Below are 16,267 nucleotides of genomic sequence, written 5' to 3'. Positions count from 1 at the left end.
GTATAATTTTTACGTGTTCACACCTATTCTACCTCTTAGATGACAATATCCCCTTTAATCGACCAAGGTATGGGTTCTTATCTGATTTTGTTAGGAAATTCACAATTATCTTATAATAGTTAGTTAAATTATCAAAGAGGGCTAAATCCTATAGACCAGTCATGACTTACTCCTGATCGAGTTGCAGTGTGAGTTTAGAATTCTTGTGCTATGAATAGATTTTGGTGTTTGTGATTTTACTAGATTGTGGTTTATGTTCTTTTTTATTTGATTTGAAGGTATTGCAAATGCGAGATGCCTGATGATCTCATGATTCAGTGTGAAGCTTGCAAGGGTTGGTAATTTTTTTGCATTCTTCTCTATTTCTGTTAGTGCTGGTTTATATTTGCCTTTTTTTTTACTCTCTAGTGGACTTATGACATGGCTAATGAACATATTTGGTGCTAATCCTGACATATGAATATTAGAAAGTAGTGCATATTGTAATTGTCTTAACTCTTAAGACATGCATTTAATCAAAATATTACATGATGGCTATCTTAGCTTCATTTGCACAACATCTAAGGAATCCTCATAAGAATTTTTTGACCATTACCATACTCCTCAGCTTTGGAGTTGATTCAGGAACTTGTACTCACGACTAAAAGCTCATTCTTGTATCTAACTTGAACAGGGATGTGACTTCTAGAAACATCTTCTAACCAGGTATCTATGCAGTTAAATTAGTGTCCCTAGGAAGCGACTAATATTTTAGTAGAGGAAAGTCGAGGATTAAAGCGGATGCCGCAACATAAAATGAAAATGTTTCTATAGTATATGAGGAGGGATAGAGCCTCTCCTATAACTTGAATGAGGGGCTGATTTTCGGTTGAGATGATCTCCTTACCATGAAGATCATTCAACAATAATCAGCCCATTTGAATATTTGTAACCTTTTCAAAAGAGTTGGAGAACTGTGAACCGAAATTTAACCATCAAAGAAGCTTATTTGTGGAGTGGAGTGACTCTATAGGACTGTAAATAAGGGAGTGGCTCTATCCTCTCTCCCCAAAATATATTTGTGTTTGCCACAACACAAAAGTAGCAATCAAAAGTTAATCAAACACTATTTTTTTAGAAATGTTAACAAAAGTTACATCATCTCTTGATTAATTGACTTCATATTTGGGTAAAGACTGTGTAGATAATTCAAAAACTCCATACTCACTCACGAAAGTGCTCAATCTTGTATCTAATTTAAACTAGAATGTGACTTCTAGAAACACCTTTTGTAGATGGTAGTTGTGATGGTACACTGTGGGCTATTGTTGCACACCGTGTTTGGTCCTTAGCGAGGTTTCATCTTTGTTATATGGTTAATTAAGGATCCCCCCTTGTCCAACTTTTACAAATATTGCTATCTAACTTTGTACAACCCTATTTTCTTATTCACTAAAGATTAGAAACAATTGTTATATGGATTTTATTTGTTTTGTAGTTCTCTTTACTGGAATAATCATTAAAGTCAGGTAAATGATTTTTTTGTCATTCACTTTATCTTCAGTATTTTTAAGATTTGATGGGATCAACAATGGTCGCTAGGTATTCAATGAAGATGACCTAGTATTGTAGTGTGGTAACTGCCCAAGCCTTGTTTTGATCTTTTAGTTCATTAGTTTTTATTTTTTATTTCTTATAGTTTTAACTTTTGCAGATAAAGAAACTTTCTGGCCAGCAAGAAGATTTCTACCTCGGATAGATGTCAAAGCTCTTAGTTTGTTCAGTGCCTCTAAGAATGTCTTTCGAACTATGATGAAGACTAATCACGAGTATTTGACGTGAATGTGACTTAGTCACAATTCTTTCCTAATCCATTCATTTGTATATTATTAAGTACTTATTTATTTATTACTTAAGTCTTATGTTTATTTTTGCTATTGGAATGTTCAATGGAGTTAGCATTTATGAATGCTATTTGAATTTTAATAGATTATATTTCAGATGTATATTTGTTGCAAGTCCAATTCAATGTGAAATGTCTGTTTTCAAATATATACACTTTTTTTTTTTGAAAAAAATTATAACATTTATCACGGTTTTGCCAGAACTGTCATGAAAGATACGTTTTTTTGTGACAGTTTTTGAGCAGTTGTTACAGTTTTTAATGGCTGAGAGAGGCTAGTCTGGAACAAATATTTGTGATGGTTTTGGAAAAAATAAATAAAGGACCCTCACTCCATCACAGTTTTGGAAGAAATAAAACCAGTGACAAAAAGTCGACAAAAGACTTTTTGTCACTGTTTTTAACAGTAATATAAAGCATTTTTTCTTGTAGTGTAATGTCTAAACACTCACACACACACACACACATATATATATATATAGCTTCTCCAATTACTAATTTCTACTAAGCTACTGATTAAAAACTTCTAATACCAATCCAATTCTAATATTACTTGTATTGCAAATATCAACTTGGTTTTCTAATTGCAAGTCATACTTGCTAATCACACCTCTTTCTAATTAATTAACGTCTAATTATAATTTAATCAATTTAGCTAGATCTAAAATTACTAATTCCAACAGCCTCTGATAATAGTAAAATGATAGTTTTACTAAGAATAAAGTGATGAAAGTCTAAACGAAAGTAAAACTACAAACTTAACTTGTACTAGTGATTATCAAATATTTCTACTCTTGATACTATTGAAGTAGAGTTGGAATAGAAGATTCGTTCCACTCCTAGTTCTTTAGCATTCAAATTTCCTGCGACTATCAATCCTACCAAAGTCAATGAGAGAATTACGAATTATACAACGAAATGCTACGGAATACGAAGGTTTGAATATAGAATAAGAATTAGAGGGGAATTGAATCCACCTTGAATCCAACTTAAGAACTAACATAGATTGTTGTAATCCAATTCTCACGTTCTTCCGGTGAGAATTGGTCGTTTTAATCCCTAATTATACATGACATCTCTACCAATTCATAACTAGCATGTGAGGACGTCCACCCATTCTCATGGTGAATCAACGACCTTCTAGAGTATAATAGACTCTTACAACGATTCTAAGCTAACAAAATTAAGTTTTCATCAAGGCTTCGCCAAACCCCTCTAATGGAGGTTTAGCCTCGATTCATCAAACTATCATTTCCAAATGAAATTGAATAAGACATAATATAAAAATTCTACCTTTATTGAATTTAACTAAACAATAATTGAAATCTAAATTAACAACTAAGAATTGAATAACAACTAATAACTGAATTTAGATCTAAGCAATTCAATAAATAACAAAATCGAATTTAACAAGAACTAACCATTTTATTTATCTAATTAATGATATTCAATGATTCAAATAACTAATCTAAAACAAGTAATGAAACTAATTAATGGAATGGAAACTAATTAATTAAATCCAAAAACTAGATCTATAACTAAGCTTTTTAAATGGCTATCTTCTAACCTAAGCTAATTGATACTTCAGAGCTAAGTCTTGTGTGTGGAAATGGAGGAGACCAGATCCACATTTTCGTGCATGGGCTGAGGGTCCATGTTTTGGGCCGAAAAATCGAGCCCAAAGCCCAATTTCTTCAGTCCACAGGCCCTGTTTCATCTAGCTTTGACTTCAACAGGCTTTTCTTCCACTTGTGCTCCTCTGATTGGGTCAAAGTTTAGACCATTGGAAAGCTCTTTCCGAGCTGATCGTTTTGACAGAAGGTACGCTCAATTCTGAGGCCTGAGTCCAAAGATACGATATTCGGAAGTTCTGCTGACTTTTGTGTACTGTTTCTGCCCGTTTTGGCCTTTAAATCCCAGAACTTCTTAGCAACCAACCCTTTGCTCCTTTATATCGCAAAAATGGCACATTTCTGCACATAGTTGACTTCAATGCCTGAAATATATAAAAACACATAATTAGCATTAACTCTTGTTTATTACTCGCATAATTAGTCTAAAAGTATTATTGTTAAAAGGTTAAAACTACAGTTTTGGGCTCTTATCAGCCTCCCTTAATTTGAGATCCAGCAAATATCAATTTCGTCATTCCAACATCCTCTCTTAAATTAAGATTTTGGAACGGCGGTCATTCCCAAGAACGTCTTCAACTTGATAAATTCTTTGACTTTCAATGGTTCCATGATGATATCTGATACTTGACAGCCTAGTTGATGAAATTCCATTACAACACTAACATTGTACATACACTTGACTTCCATGTGTTTACTCCTCCCATGAACTATTGAAACATATATTCTTGTACCGTCTTGGTTTAGATTTGTACCGCTTTTATTTTGGCTTGTACTGTTTTTTATTTTGCTTACGAACACTTGAAACCAATCTGGATCTTAAAGAGTTCTCCCCTTCTACACTCTTACTTTTCTCACGAAATATTGAACCCTTTTTGTATCTTCTCAAGTTTGATTTTGATCTTCTACCATCTTGTTTGCGTACTCTTTGTTCTATTAAAACTTTCACATAATTCTTCCCCTTTTCAATCTTGTATCTTTCCTTATTTTGTTTGTGTCTTTTGTGCCACTCTTGAACAATTTTCTCATTTATTTCCTGACTTGTAATAATGTTTCTTGTGTAGATTTTCTTTAGATTTAGTTTCCAAACGATTCACTTTTTTATTTTTCTTGCATTTTTCCTTATTGATCAGTTTGACACCAATTACCATATTGTTACGGATAAATGCAATAAACTTTATTGTCTCAAATTTCTCATCTCCATGTATTTTCTCCACCATATCTACGATCAGACTTTCTTCTTTATGTACTACTTCAATGTTTTCTTCTTTTTCTTCTTCGCGTATTTCATGTTCATCATCATCAAAATCAAGACTAACAATCATTTCTTCTGAGTCTAACACTTCTGTGTTTTTCCCAATTTCTTTTCTATCATTAACAAAATCAAGAGCGACAATCATATTGACTCTTCTTGATTAAAAGATTCTGTATTTTTCTCAATTTTCGTTTCTGAAAACCAATTCTTCTTCTCCACACTTGTAACACTGAACTTTAGATTTGTCAATCATTTTATTATCACCAATACAATCATGTAAAATCTCCCATGCAACTTTTAAAGTTTGAGCAGAAGCAACATTCTTATAATTTGAAGCACCCAATCCCTTATGTATACAACGCATTATTATATCATCTCTTCTTTTGTGTTTCTTTTAGTGTTTGTTTTTCTTCTTCCGTCATTAATGCTTCATCTTCAAGTTCTTCAATTCTTTTATCAACAACTTCCCCATACATTCAGATACTTAAACAAAATCTCCATCTTGCATTGAAACTCCAATGCCCAAAATTCATAATCTATATTTTCCCACTTTGGAATCAATCCACGTACATATCATCTTCCATATTAGATCTTTAAAACCTACAGCTCTGATACCATATGTAGAATCTAAATTTTGATTCAAGCACACAATATTGAGTAATACGCGTAGAAGACAAACCTGATGAATTAAATAAACTTTAATATATCAATTCAACCATGTATATTAAACTTCACAAACAAAATAATTTACTACTTCATACTGATGCATCTCTTTTCTCCAATGCACCTCTCTTATTATTATCTCACTTCTTAAGCTAATGTCTAGATGCTCACATACATATATAGCTTCTCCAATTACTAATTTCTACTAAGCTACTAATTAGAAACTTCTAATACCAACCTAATTCTAATATTATTTGTATTGCCAATATCAACTTGGTTTCCTAATAGCAAGTCATACTTGCTAATCACACCTCTTTCTAATTAATTAACCTCTAATTATAATTTAACCAATTTAGCTATATCTAAATTACTAGCTAATTCCAACAAATCACAACTCCAACGTTTTACAAAATAAGATTCATTTGTCATGTCTAACTTTTAAGTCCAAGAATCTGGACCAATTTTGGGCCAAAATCACTCTTAAGGACAAATAGGTGAACATACCTCGTATATGATGTTGAGGTATGAACAATGATTTTTCATATATAGCTCATGACCCTCATGTTGAGGTAGGAACAATGATTGTTCATAATCTAAATAGGTATCATTGTTCATACTCCAATTTGTTCTTACTAATCATACATTATGTTGAGGTATAAACATTGATTGTTTATAGCTCATATTGATGTATGAACATTGATTATTCATACTTCAATAAATGTTCTTACTGATCATACATTATGTTGAGGTATGAACATTAATAATTGTTTATACCCATTGTTCATACTTCAAATAGGCGGTTTCATTGATCATATATTATGTCGAGGTTTAAACAATGATTGTTCATACCCTAAAGAGATATGAACAATGATTGTTCATACACCTAAGAGGTATGAGCATACCCAAATAGGTGTTCTTGCTGATCATACACTACAAGAAAAATAGACTTTATATCACTGTTAAAAATAGTGACACCTCACTGTTTTTTTTCCCCCAAAACCGTGACGGAGTGGGGGACATTTTTTTTTCAAAATCGTCACAAATAATTCCTCTAGATAAGCCTAAATCCACCACATAAAACCGTATCAAACACTAAAGAACAGTCACAAAAAAACATATAATTTGTGACGGTTCTAACAAAACAGTAATGTAATCATCACAAAAAGGACAACTATTCATGACGGTTTGGTTAAAATCATGATAAATATATATATTTTGTTTTAAAAAAAATATCGAATACATGTGAAAACATACCTCACATGGAATTGGACCTGTAATAAGCCATTCTGAATATTATCCATTAAATTTCAAATAACATTCATAAAGTGCTAATTCCATTGAATTATCGACCAATTCCCTTGGATAAACAATATATATTTGTATATTCCAAAACATAATAAAATAAATAACACATTCCCAATGTAATATATATAAATTAAATCAACCAAATCCAACTGAAAAAAAAGAACCTAATCTTGCCCAAGTCGATCACCCATGTGTATGTCTTAAGCCTTGTGGTTGTTCTGCATCTGGTTTTCACCTTGAGAATAGTTTATAATACATTCTTGGATGAGCTGAACAAAGTCTATTCAAACATTACTCCAGTATCTCACAGGGGTGTGTTGCAATCATAAAAGTGCAAGAAAATAAGAACTGCGAGAAAACAATTCGTTTAGAAAGAGAAAAGAAAGTTGGTCACTTAGCACATTATGTAACCAACACTAGCCTCGATATGTACAAACACGTACAAGCTAAAAACAGACATAGAAACTAGTGTCAACATGGACAAAGACAAATACATGCGTCGACATGACTACACACAAAGGTGACAAAATACACACCTTATCTATCCCCGAAAAAAAAATCACCCTGAAAATCAACTTTGAAGTTTCTAACCCCTAAGCATATCAAAGTTCAGGTTTCCTTTTACTTTTGCAAAGTTTTTTTCAGATCCGACCACCCCTAAGCACATCAAAGTACCTTCTCCTTCCTAAACATTCTAGTGTATGCCACCAACACCAAAAAATAAAATAAAATAAAATAAAAAAATAAATTGTATAAGCGTACATGACGGTGGAATCTTGATACATACAAGCCTCGCCAAACATAATAATCAGATAATACAAAATCAAGAATCACTAACTACTAGTCCCAACATATGCACAATGTGTGTGGTGTGATAAGAACCTGAGAAGCAAGTTGTTGAAAGAGAAGAGATCGAGGAATACTAAGGAAAAAGGTAAAAAGTGGAATGAGAAGATAAGGAAAAGAGAACAATTATATTAAATACAGTCTCACTCACATTTATAGTGTGCTAGTATTACATTTGGCCTAGGCCCAGCAACTAGTCAATTACATGCCAATTACATACTTCAGCAAATATAAGTCAACAAAAAGAAAATACTAAAGGCAAATATAAGTCAACAAAAAGAAAATAATAAGGTACTAATGTAGAGGTTCTATCAATATGCATGCATGATAAAGGCTTAAAGCTTCTAATAAATTGTTCCTTAAACTCCTATATGCAATTAATTTCACATGCACTTATCTATCTAATAACTGTTTTTTTTGCAAGGGATAAATGATAAAACAAAGTATAACCTTCAATAAATGGTTGATAATAGAACCTGGTATTAGTAACTACTAGATAAAATGGCATAGCAGCATATAGGATGCCAAAGCATATGATCGAAGCTCTTCCTGTACGCATGACTGCCAAATCATACCATCCAGTGCTGCTTTTGTGTGTAGCCTGTTATCATCTGCATGAACGTCCAGTAATGACTCAAAGTTAAATTTCGTGACTTTGATGATTTAAAAAAAAAAAATACATTTTCAACATTGACTGTTCCAAAATAGATTGGCTTCTTACAATTAACATGCCATGAACTTTAGATGGTTTCTGCTTGATAATCTCCATCATCTTGTATCCTATTGTTTTGTCTTTGCTAAATTCCCCAAGAATAGAAAATAACTGGCCCACCCAAGCTTCTGCATTTAATAAATAATACAACATAATTAGAACCATTAAATTTGGGAATCGGCTCGAGATAGACCTTATAATGACCATTCATTTTCATCAGACAAAAGGACCATCAGACCGAAATCAGATAAACTTATTACCTACTTGGCGATTATGCCTGTATTGGCGTACGACTCTCGACTCTTTGAAGTAAGACCAGTAAGAGTATATGCATATAATCCCCCAGAAAAAGTAATTCCTGGAATCACAGCTATACTCAATAATTCCAACCTCTTTGCAGATACAAAACCAGCCACTAATCCCGCCAAAAAGGTCAAAAGATAGTAGATAAAACTAATTGCGTACCAGAAAACTTATAACAAAGAGAAAATCTGTTGCTAAACCTTTTTCATAATTATGAGCCCAACTTTTGCATCCAAAATAACTTGGCAGTAGGATTTTTATACTAAGTATTCATATAAACAAAATGACACATCATACAGAATGTCAAATGAGAACGTTAGTTTTCAGTTACCTATTAATTAGCACAAAGGTTAATCTTGTTACTTACAAGTTTCTAATAATTTATCAGTTCATTAATAAAGGTAAAAGAAAGCTAAAAGCTTCGTAACTGCTCAAAAAGAAAATTAATTTTTTTACAAAATATTCGACACCGATAAGCAAAACGTAAAACAATAATAATGAACTACTAGCTATTCGAACAATGCAATTGCACAGTAGTTATTTTCGATTAAAAGACCACATTTTTCAATCAAAATGTTTGAATTGGGGGAAACCATATTCAAAAGAGCAATATTTTTCCTTAAACATCAAACAAGATCGAGAATAACGAAAGATGGAAAAGAATCTTACTTGTTCGCAAAACGCTCAACAAAAATCGAAATCCTTTTTAGCAAAAATCAGAGCCCTCTAGTAGAGTGTAAAACATAGATAGGTTATGAGAGTAGAAGATGGAGGACTTAAGGGCTTCAAGAGTGGAATATGAGATAAAATAGACACTGAGGGTTTTGTGCAGAAGATGAAACCGCTTGAAGAGAGGGGAAGGGCTTTAGGTTGTGCGTGGCCCGGGGAGTTGGGGACTGGGGATTTAATACTTTCGTTGGTGGAGAAATCATTGATGGGTTGAAGAAGTTTCAGAAAAACTTTTAGCAAGATAAGAGCATTTGCAATGCAAGTGATTATTCCCCTATCACTGCCACCTCAGCACTTATTCACCCCATTTTCACCAAATTCGTGAAAACCAAGGTGAAGCTGTGCAATGTAGAGGTGAATAAAATATCTCGGATGGGATATTACATTCCGTCTGGAGGTTTTTTATTGAGACGGAATGTAACATCCCGTCTGGTATTTTGTAACCAAATGGAATGTAACATCCCATCTGATTACTCAATATGAACAGACGCGAACAGGCTCCATTTTCACTTTCTTCCCAGCCTCCATTGCGATTTTCAAACCTCCATTAACAACCTTTTATCACAAATAACCATTCCTAATGACTTCTCTATTCCCCAATGCATCCGCACCAACCTCACCACACGAAGAGCGTAGTGGATGGTTTGGAAGTTGTAAAATTTCCAAAAAAAAGGGGCAAAAAGGTTCGTCATCGCGAACGCAAAATGTGGGCGAGGAGGACGAAATTGAACTTGGGTTCAATTTTCCACCGCGTTGTGAAATCAAGGAACACCCACTATTAGCGTCAACTTCGGTCCGACACATAGCCAATCGAGTGGCGGAGTCTCAAGTAAGTTTTAGAATTTTTTTTTATGTTAATTATTATTATTTATGTTAGTTTATATCAAGTTTGTTGTTGTGTAATTAGTTTGAATTTGTCGCATTGTTTGAAAAAAAAATTAGTTGTAATTATATCGTATTGCGTGTTGGTTGAATGTAGGAAGTACACCTATGGAAAGTGCGTTGTGCACTTTCAAATGTTGTGTCGTGGTGGCATTGTATGAAGTCAAAAAACGGATCCTAATTTTGTCACGGTTACCAATATTATAGCCGCCACACCATTTGAGAATTTTTTGAATTCTAATTTGGGACAAAATGATCAAGCGTTGTTGTTTGGGATAGTTGAGCGGTGGTGGCAAACTACCCACACATTTCATTTCCCATGGGGTGAGCTTGGGATTACCCCTCTTGATTTCACAATGCTCACGGGTATCCCAATTGGTTATGGAGATGCCGTTCTTTTTTATAATAGTTTAGAGGTTTTTACTACGGCGATGAGTTTCTTTGAAGGTTTTGATTTGGATGAAGATTATGAGGAAGACAGGTTTTTGAGATTATCGGCTGAGCAGTTTAAAGGAGGAGCTATAAATATGAGTTGGTTTACTTCGAGATATTTGAATAGACTCAAGGAGAAGCCGAAAGACTATCATATTGGTGAGGAGTCGATCTACGAGTATGTACGTGCCTTCCTCTTCTACTTTGTTAGCGCGGTATTATTTGGATATTGTCGGGGCAAAAAGTTAACCCGACACTCCCGCTATGATGGTGCTTCCAAAAGCTCAAAAGAGATGGGGATTGGGATTTTTGAGGAAGAGAGACTGCACCAACGTTCTGGTTGCCTACTTACCCAGTGAGGAATCCGGGATCAAGACTCTTAAAAACGTAGTTCTGGAGGATGCAGAAGCCTCCGTATATATAGCAATCCCCTGCCTTGGCGGCCAAGAAAGGGATTCTCGGAGATTGCCGTTCTTGATGAATCCTAGTATGATCCTATCTAAAATAGGATCATTCCCCAAGATTTCATTCTATCCTTGCGCAAGATCTTATCGGATTGCACTAGGATTTTTAGCTTCCGCGGATCGGATTATTGGATCAGAATCATCCGAACGGATTGGATCCATGGATCTGGGCCACTCGGATGGGCCCTGGACCTGTTCTGAACTTTGATGGATTCGAAGACCGAATGATCCGAAAGTGTTTATTTGGACAGCCACTGGACTGGTCCGCTGCTGGGCCCATATCCAGTCCATGGTTCGAGTACACTTTAGACTGGAAATATAATGTATGGTACATACATTGAACCCTGTGTCCCTCGCCGCATTGCTGTGCGGAGCACGAAAGCTGCCAGAATCCACGACAGGGATGGTCCTGCTGAACCCACCCGTGATGCTACTGCGCGACGTCCAATAAGGGGCCGGGGAGGCCGACATGCTAACCCACGCGCCTCCATCCTTCTCCGCACCCTGGGGATAGTACGGAGAAGTTATGCCGTAAATTTCACATACTTTGTACTTTCCTTCCATTTTTCATCAGTAAAATTCTTTTCCATTTATGTTGTGTTTTAATTTCAAATTGGTCATTTAGTTTTACATTTGTTAAACCCGGGTGGAGAAGGCAATCCTGCACTTCAGTTTCGGCTTGCGTGGTGCAGTGTGCCTACGCCTGGCATCATGGTTCGACAATAAAAACCCAAGAACGATAATATCTCGCTTTTGGTCTGGGTGCGATTGTTTAGAGTACATCAAGCATATACCCTTGGTGGCGGAGTCTAAGCTACACTCTAATTTAAACCCAACTACTGAGGCACTTCTGGGTTGTCTGTTGGTCTCCTCAAGGATCGTCTATGGGAGAATCTTGGCAGTGTAACTACGCTTGTTCGTCAAGTGACTTAGTGGCATTGTTATCGCCGCGGCAACGGTAGACCACCGTATAATATTTTATAAAGATGGTTAGATATTGCACATATTCTATCCGTGTTACGTCCACTTGCGCAGGTTCTATGAAGAGAATCTTACGAATTAGTGTCGATTCGATTGGAGATGCTGTCCCAATTCCAAAGATTCCACGTCTATTTCTCCTGATCTGGCTTCCATACTTTCATCTGATACTGACTTTGTTCTTCACACGACACGGATGCAGCGTTCGGTTCTTTAGATACTATGTTATTTTCGTGTTATTCCGCGTCACAAACCCCATGTTATTTCTAATGATGAGCTATATACCGGGCCGTGTACCACAAGCGGGGCATCTTAGTTGATGACCTTTACGAAGTCAGCCATATTGGCTAGATTTCCCGCATGGAGCATATATATAGTTTAAGGCTTGACTATCAAATAATTGATCAGCCACAAGCCCAGTCGTTCAAGACATCCGAAATTCATTTTTCGAATAGCATCCCATGTATTCAACAAAAGCCCATCCAAAGGGCCCATTCCAAAACCAAAAAAAATAAAAACCAAACCAACAGTACTTGAACAGTGCACTTCAACTCTTGACCCTCTACCACCGGCGACCGTCAACCGGCGATCGGCAACCGGCACCGACACCGGCCGGTTCAAGCATTTTTCCAACCGGTTTAGGTGGTTTCCATCCGGTTTGGACATTTTTTCAGCCGGTTCACTCTCTTTCCAGCCGGTTCAAGTGTTTTCCAGCTTGTCCAGGCGGTTTTCCTGTTGGGTCCAGCACTTCCCAGCAGATTCAGTCGGTATACATGCCGGTTCAGGCCTACTTAGATCTTGGTCTGATGAGTTTCCTACATTTTCAGGCCGGGTCATCATTTTTTCTTACTGGGTCAGCAATGTGCTTGCCGGGTCAATCGGTTTTCTAGCCCCTTGGTTTTTTCGGTACTTTAATTTTTCAACACATCATTTTCATCTTCGTTTTAAAGACGGTTACACATTCCAAATATTCAACTTATTGCCTGAGTGTTTATCTCTGCCGAGTTAACACAAGCTACGTCATACATGAACTCCATACCTAAACTATGATATGAACAGTTCAACCACTGGTACGGTATCGGGCTAACTCCCCCTTCAGTGCATCAAGCTCCGCATCTCGCGCGGCAATTTCTCTGGATAAGCGAGCAGTCTCCTCCTGATGGCTCTCATAGTGTCGTGTGGCTAACACCCGTACCTGCAGTCCATATATAAATTCACGTGTTAATTAAACTTCTTTTTACTAATAAAGTTACAAGTTCCAGTGTTGTTGTTTACCTTGTCTAAATCCCGTTGTAACGCGTCAATCGCTTCCATAATATCTTCCGATGGCAATACCGGCGATGAATCTCGGGGAGCGGGGATCGATCGATTTGGACATTGCCTATAGGCAGATCGGCGGCCACGAGATCCAGATGATGCGGAATTAAGTACTTCCGTTCCTGTATCAGATACATTAGGGGTTTGTTCTCTATGTGACGCCAAACGCCCATCCGATCCACGCGACCTATCTGCTACAAAGGTTGGTATCATACTACTTATAGGCACTATCTCTAAGGGTACTCTCGAAGGCCTAAAGAATCTCTAAGAGTACTTTTAAGGGTTTTTGTATGTGTTGTGTCGGGGCAAAATGTTAACCCGACACTCCCGATGTGATGGTGCTTCCGAAGGCTCAAAAGAGATGGGGGATTGAGATTTTTGAGGAAGAGAGACTGCACCAATATTCTGGTTGCCTACGTACCCAGTGAGGAATCCGGGATCAAGTCTCTTTTTCACGTAGTTCTGGAGGATGCAGAAGCCTCCGTATATATAGCAATCTCCTGCCTTGGCGGCCAAGAAAGTGATTCTCGGAGATTGCATTATTTCATGAATCCTATCATGACTCTATCTAAAATAGGATCATTCTCTAAGATTCCATTCTATCCTTATGCAAGATCTTATCGGATTGCATTAGGATCTTATCGGGTGACTGGATCAGAATGATCCGGACGGATTGAGTCCACAAACTTGGGCCACCCAGATGGGCCCTAAACCTGTTGTGAACTCTAACGGATTAGAGGACCGGATTATCCAAAGTGTTTGCCCCCAAACTAGTCCGCCGCTGGTCTTCCACCCGGTTCATAGTCCGAGTATACTTTGGACTGGAAATATGATGTAGGGTACACACATTGCCCCCTCTTCAACAAATGATCAAAACGAAGATGAAGATGATGTGTTGAATAATTAAAGTACCGAAAAAACCAAAATGAAGTAAGAAGGAACGTGTAATGGAGATAGGCCAGAAAGTTTGAAAAGCTTAAACACTTGAGTGGGTAAAACGAGTGGCCAATTAAATGATATGACCATGGAAGAGGCTAACCTGGTCGAAAAAAGACTAAAATTGGCTAGAAAACCGGTTGATCCGGCAAGCACACTGCTGACCCAGGAAGAAAAAATGATGACCCGGCCTGAAAATGTAGGAAATTCATCAGACCCAGATCTAAGTAGGCCTAAACCGGCCTGGCAACTGTTGGAAAATGCCAGAACCGGCTGGCAAAAGAGTGAACCGGCTGAAAAAATGTCGAAACCGGATGGAAACCACTTGAACCGGTTGGAAAAAAGCTTGAACCGGCCGGTGCCGATCGCCGGTCGCCGGTGGTAGAGGGTCAAGAGTTGAAGTGCACTGTTCAAGTACTTTTTTTTTTTTTTTTTTTTTTGGAATACATGGGAGGCTATTCGAAAAATAAATTTCGGATGTCTTGGCTTGTGGCTGATCAATTATTTGATAGTCAAGCCTTAAACTATATATGCTCTATGCGGCAAATCTAGCCGACATGGCTGACTTCGTAAAGGTCATCAACTAAGATGCCCCCGCTTGTGTTACACGGCCCGGTATATAGCTCATCATTAGAAATAACATGGGGTTTGTGACGCGGAATAACACCAAAATAACATAGTATCTAATGAACCGAACGCTGCATCCGTGTCGTGTGAAGAACAAAGTCAGTAGCAGATGAAAGTATAAAAGCCAAATCAGGAGAAATAGAAGTGGAAGCTTTGGAATTGGGACAACATCTCCAACCGATTCGACACTAATCCGTAAGATTCTCTTCATAGAACCTGCGAAAGTGGACGTAACACGGATAGAATATGTGTAATATCTTTATAAAATATTATACGATGGTCTACTGTTGTCGCGACGATAACAATGCCACTAAGTCACTTGACGAACAAGCGTAGTTACACTGCAAAGATTCTCCCATAGACGATCCTTGAGGAGACCAATAGACAACCCAAAAGTGCCTCAGTAGTTGAGTTTAAATCAGAGTGTAGCTTAGACTCCGCCACCAAGGGTATACGCTTGATGTACTCTAAACAATCGCACCCAGACCAAAAGCGATACATTATCGTTCTTAGATTTTCATTGTTGAACCATGATGCCAGGCGTAGGCACACTGCACCACGCAAGCCGAAACTGAAGTGCAGGATTACCTTCGCCACCCGGGTTTAATAAATTTAAAACTAAATGACCAATTTGAAATTAAAATACAACATAAATGGAAAAGAATTTTATTGATGAAAAATGGAAGGAAAGTACAATGTATGTGAAATTTATTGGTGGAACTAATGATAAGTAAATTACTTGTGATATAAGCGCAAATGGTACGCGTTCCATGGTTTGGTTAGGACATCGCCAGCCAAGTTCTTGAGAAAATAAGAACCTTTGGATGCGAGCCTTTCAATGATAAAAGGCCCCTCCCAGTTCTCACCGAGTTTCCCGCTGTTGGGTTCTTCGTTGCTCTTTTGCCTTGTACGTAAGACCCAATCGCCTGGTTTGAATGCTCGTGCGCGTAACTTCTTGCCATAACTGCGCTTCATAGAATCCTGGTAAGTCATGAGATTCTGCAGGGCTTCATCTCTAAGGTCCTCCACCATGGCTCTATCGCGAGCCAAGATGTCAGCATTGACCTCTGTGGAGATGGCTTGTGAGCGCCTTTGTTAGGCGATTATTTCAGTTTAAGAATCTTGCTTCCATTCCATATGCCAATGAAAAGGGTGACATTCCTGTTGAACGACGGGGGGTTGTCCTACAAGCCCAAAGCACCCCTGGTAACTGTTTAACCCAGTTTCCTTTAGCTGATTCAAGCCTTTTCTTCAACGTGTCCAGAATAACCGAGTTCGTTGCTTCCGCCTGTCCATTTCCCTGGG

General features: G+C 37.2%; 1 long non-coding RNA gene across 1 annotated transcript; it reads right to left on the bottom strand.

Moving 5' to 3' along the window:
• Window positions 1-6,705: 6,705 nt before the first annotated feature.
• LOC147508945 (uncharacterized) lies at window positions 6,706-9,485 on the bottom strand. Its single transcript, XR_015216471.1, has 4 exons — window positions 9,267-9,485; window positions 8,304-8,422; window positions 8,059-8,193; window positions 6,706-7,084 (listed from the first exon to the last, which is right to left on the bottom strand). It is a non-coding gene; the product is annotated as an uncharacterized LOC147508945 (long non-coding RNA).
• Between the last annotated feature and the right edge of the window lie 6,782 nt (window positions 9,486-16,267).

Source organism: Coptis chinensis, chromosome 3, assembly GCF_015680905.1.
Source record: "Coptis chinensis isolate HL-2020 chromosome 3, ASM1568090v1, whole genome shotgun sequence".
Taxonomy (NCBI): domain Eukaryota; kingdom Viridiplantae; phylum Streptophyta; class Magnoliopsida; order Ranunculales; family Ranunculaceae; genus Coptis; species Coptis chinensis.
The sequence above is the reverse complement of the archived record's forward strand: the minus strand, read 5'-3'. Positions and strand labels throughout refer to the sequence as shown.